Source organism: Lactuca serriola, chromosome 8 (assembly GCF_051521515.1).
Source record: "Lactuca serriola cultivar US96UC23 chromosome 8, Lser_US96UC23_V15, whole genome shotgun sequence".
NCBI lineage: Eukaryota > Viridiplantae > Streptophyta > Magnoliopsida > Asterales > Asteraceae > Lactuca > Lactuca serriola.
Window position 1 is genome coordinate 72,383,211 of NC_136415.1, and position 5,276 is coordinate 72,388,486.

The 5,276-nt window shown below is 34.4% G+C and overlaps 1 pseudogene across 1 annotated transcript; it reads left to right on the forward strand.

Moving 5' to 3' along the window:
- The first annotated feature begins 620 nt into the window (after nucleotides 1-620).
- Nucleotides 621-4,538, forward strand: LOC145065619 (disease resistance protein Roq1-like; annotated as a pseudogene). The gene is made up of 4 exons (XR_013688491.1): nucleotides 621-1,367; nucleotides 1,801-2,886; nucleotides 2,983-3,201; nucleotides 3,770-4,538. The product of XR_013688491.1 is annotated as a disease resistance protein Roq1-like (transcript).
- The last annotated feature ends 738 nt before the right edge of the window (nucleotides 4,539-5,276 follow it).

The window sequence follows — 5,276 nt, forward strand, 5'->3', positions numbered from 1 at the left end:
TAGTCCAAACTTTTTTGGACCAAAGTGTCAATTTTCTGCTAACCACAGGGACCATTTGTGCAGTTTTGTCTTTATATATTCATTTATGTTTCTTGACAAAATGATTGCACTGAAAATAAGTTTCACATATTTATATTTTTTTTATTAGGAAGGTAACAAAATCTGCTTTTTTAGGCCAGTTTTAAGTGGATAGTGATTTCCTCACCCAACATATTTGCATTCACAATATATTTAGAGATATAAAAACTGATGGTAAAAGATAATCATTAATTAATCAACAAAATGTTGACATCATATCCAATAATTTAGTTAATTTTCGTTATTGTAACATATTTATAGTAATTTAACAATACAATGATACGAAATGGAGATTTCCTTTTGTTTTTTTGGAAAAAATAAATATATCATCCCACCTATGAAATCTGATTAAATAGAAATGTCATCTAACATCTTTTGTCCTTATCTGCTTTTAATATTTAAAGTCAACTGTGATTAAAAATAAAAAATAAAGTAAGAATATGGGTTGAACAAGATGCTTCTATAGCAGCTGTAGACATATTCTAGTTTATATATTTCTTTCTACTCTGTTAGAAAATGTTCCCATCTGAAAATTTCCTCCATATTTTTCTAGCAATAACTCGTTTATTTCCATTTCTCTGTTTCTAATGAAAATGTTCCCGTCTGAAAATTTCCTCCATATTTTCATAAATAATCGTTGATTATCATAATGGCATCATCAATGTGAAAACAACTAGCATCATTGAAAATGATAAGAAATTACTTGGAAACTCACATCTTTATATACATAGTTCATTTCCCTGTGGTGCTCAGACCACAAGCTTTTGATCTGAAAAAATCCACTCATTGATGGCATCTTCATCATCTTCTCCCTCTGCTCCAACCTTTTCTTCTCATTTATGGAATTACGACGTTTTCCTTAGTTTTAGAGGAGAAGATACTCGTCGAACTTTTGTTGATCACCTCTACACAGCTCTTGAACAACAAGGGATCAACACTTACAAGGAAGACATAGCACTTCCTCGGGGTGAATCTATCAGCCCATCCCTTAAGAAGGCTATCAGCGAATCACATATTGCTGTCATCATATTCTCTAAAAGCTATGCAGATTCGTCGTGGTGCTTGGATGAGCTTTCACATATTATGAGATGCAGGGATACAAGAGGGCAAATCATTATGCCCATATTTTATGATGTAGATCCCTCTGATGTGCGAAAACAAAAACGGAAATACAAAGAAGCATTTACCAAACACGAGTGGGAGAACAAGACCAAGGTTGAATCTTGGAGAAAAGCACTTGTGGATGCAAGTAGCATTTCTGGATGGGAAATGAGGAACATTGCTAATGGGTAATTTTCTTCGTTTTTGTACTTTTTATGCTTAAGATATGCTATACAACGCACATATACTTCTAACTTGAAACACAGAAGTTTTGACTAGATCACCTGATCAGAGCTGAATAGAAACGTGTAGAAGATTATGAGATGCTTCACACTTGCACTAGATGTGGTTTGTTATGTTAGTTCTAATTCCATACTTAACACCTCGTTTCAAGTTACAACAGAAATATATCTTGCTTTAGTTTTTGCTTTTTGAAACTATTCTATCTATCTCAAAAGTTGTTACAACTACTTGATATATATTGTTTTTACCAGTTCTATCTGGATATGAAATATGAAGGGTAATTAGGAATATTTTTCCTTATTTTATGGAGCATGAAACAGATTACATCTTTTGTCAATATGAGCATATATTAATTATCTTTGTATATCCAATATGCAGGCATGAATCACAAGGCATCAAACAAATTGTTGTCGAAATTTCACAGAAGGTGCAGCTTGTAGCTTCAAGTGCAAATGAGAACCTAATCGGAATATCAGTTCGCATGCAACGCCTGAAATCAGAGTTACAAATTGGGTCCGGTGGTGTGCGTATGATTGGAATATGGGGGGTTGGGGGTGGTGGTAAGACTACTCTTGCATCTGCTGTATATGAGGAGATCTCTAGGGAATTTGATGGTTGCTGCTTTGTAGACAATATCCGAGAGAAATCAAGTAAAAACCGATTGGAAAAGTTACAAAAAGAAATTCTTTCTGATGTTTTGAAACAAAAGCAAACACATGTACGTAGGGTTGAGGAAGGAAGACACATGATAAAGGGTAGGTTATGCCAGAAAAAGGTATTGATTGTTCTTGATGATGTTGATCGCCTTGACCAACTAAAAGCGTTAGCTGGATCACATAATTGGTTCGGTGATGGAAGCCGAATAATAATCACAACAAGAGATGAACATTTATTAACTGCACACAGAGTAAATGTGATACATGATATTAGGTTACTCAATGATAATGAATCGATTATGCTCATTCGCAAGCATGCACCCCGGGATAGTAGACCCGTGGAAGATTATGAGCATCTTTCAAAAGAGGTGGTCTCTTATGCTGGTGGGCTTCCGTTAGCACTTACGGTTCTTGGTTCTTTTCTGTGTGACAAAGACATTAATGAGTGGAGGAGTGCATTAGCCAGACTAAAAGAGATCCCAGATATTGATATTCTGAAAAAGCTAAAAATCAGCTATGATGGACTTACAAAGCTTGAGAAAGATTTGTTCCTAGATATTGCATGTTTCTTTAGGCGGCAAGACAAAGATGATGCAATGAAGATCTTCACCCTGTTATAGGCATAAAGGTGTTGGTACAAAAGGCTCTCATAACTATTTCAGAATATGGAGAGTTTGATATGCATGATCTGGTGCAAGAAATGGCACACTACATTGTTAGAGGGGAACATCCTAACAATCCTGAAAAACATAGTAGAATTTGGGAGAATGATGATATTATGAAAATATGTGCTATGGATGCAACCACGGTAATGGTTAAGGTAGCTCTGCATGATATATATGTATGTATAATTAAACAAATACTTCTAACTCCACCCCGACACCATTTTGCTTCTCTATGACAGGAACTTGACATGATTGAAGCAATAAGATTTGGATATTATGTGTATGAGTCTCAAAGATATAAACATCTTTCTCCAATTATTGCAAATGCGAAGAACCTTAGGTGGATTGAATGGCACGGTGAATTTGCAAGTCATTTGCTTAGTAACTTTCCACAAAGGAAGCTTTGTCATCTAAAATTGCAAAAAAGCTTGCAAAAACAACTCTGGGAGGGTTATAAGGTAATTTGTACTGTCTATCTAATCAAGAGATGAAAACAAAGTGGATGATCGATGCTTGATCTGACCAGTTGTTGGTGTCATTACTCATTAAGCAGCTTCAGTTATTTTTTCTCCATAACTAGCCAGTACTGAAAGCATGATCCTTTATATAGTAATTTTTCTTTGTGTTATTATGGATAAACTCTGAAATATAACTTCTCTAATATGATATTGACACATTAGTAATTTTAATCCATGTTATATATATATATATATATATATATATATATATATATATATATATATATATATATATATATATATATATATATATATATATATATATATATATATATATATATATATATATATATATAACATTGGTGTCATTGATTTTCTTCCAAAAATCTTTTATTATTTTTGTTGTTATAAATGATATTAGGTAGGATTGTTATATAAACAAACACTTCAAATGATTTAAGTATATTTTTTGGCTAATCGTCATGACAGAGATACATTTTTTATTTTCTTTTAATTTGTATATGTATGTGTGCCAAAAATTTTACTTGTTAGCACTTGTATGCAATAGTTGCTGCCAAATTTGAAGACAGTGGAACTTGAGAATATGAATAACCTAATCATGACACCAGATTTTGATGGACTTCCTAATCTTGAAAGATTCTATCTTCATGGACCTGAGCTTTTAGAAGAGATTCATCCATCGATTGGACGCTTGGAAAAGCTTGTTTTCTTATCTATAGAATTTTGTACCAGTCTTAAGATGTTTCCACCCATTAATATTCCCGGACTACAGAAACTTGAGACCCTTTCAATCGTAGGGTGCAGGAAACTTTTTAAGCTCTCAGAGATCCAACAACAGAAGATGGAGAATTTACTGCATCTTGATTTGGACAATAGTAGTAATGAGGGTGCATCCTACATAGAATCTTGTTCGAACTTTTTTGTTATTTGTTGGAGGTGTGGTTGCAGCAATCTTCCTGGTGTAGAATGTTGTGTAGAGGATCCTTGTTTACGTCACAACATGAAGCCTTGTTTAAGTGATAACAACATGAACCACATAGGGCGGCTGTTTTTTCTTAAGGACCTAAAAAAGTTGGATCTCAGCTACAGCAGTTTGGGAGATGAAGAAATGGGCTGTGCTGTTTGGGAGTTCCTCGACTCAAATGGCTCGATGTGTCAGAGTGCAAAGGCCTGGTAGAAGTGTCAGAGCTGCCATCGAGTATAGCTGTTGTTGAAGCAATTGACTGTAGGTCACTTGAAAGCTTTGGAGATATTTCAAACTGTAAATGGTTGTGGAAAATCTCACTTGTTTGGTGTGACAAACTTGGTGATGGTGACATATTACTAGACTCCATGCTCAAGGTTTGTCTTACTTACGTTTTGAATTTCAATCTTCATTATACAAAACCCAAACATAAGAATCATATATAATTGAATGTGTTTTCCATGGCAGGGAAATGCTAGTGAAGATTACTTTATCAATATCACTCTTACATATCAGATTCCAAAGGTGTTTGTAGGTAGAATGTTTAGGGTGAGAACATTCACATGGTGTCTTCCAGATGGCTGGTACAATGACTTTTGTGGGTTCTTAATATGTGTTGTCACCCGAATGTTGATGTTTCCGGCAATAAATGTAGTCATCAAGCAGGAGGTGGATAAAGATTCTCCATTTGAGCTTTCACAGGAGTCAAATGAAGCAGTGGAGCCTAAATATAATGCATCATCAACTACATATGTAGGATATATTTCCTTTGTTTCATTGAGGCACACCACATTTTTATATTCATCATACACTATGATTTCATTTTCCTTAGACAGCATGCATCAGAGTTCATCTGATGCTGAGAGTTATGTTGGAGCTCAGCTTGTTTCTAGGAAAAGTAATGGTGACCAGCCACAAACAACAAAATTCGCAACAGATTCCTCAGAATTTTGGAATATTGAAGAATTCAATGATAGAATCCAGACATTTACAATCCAAGATGATACAAAGTCTTCTGTAAAGATTAAATGGCAACTTTAATTTAGGACAACAGTTTGTCTTTGTGATTTGTTTATAGGTTTGTGGTTTT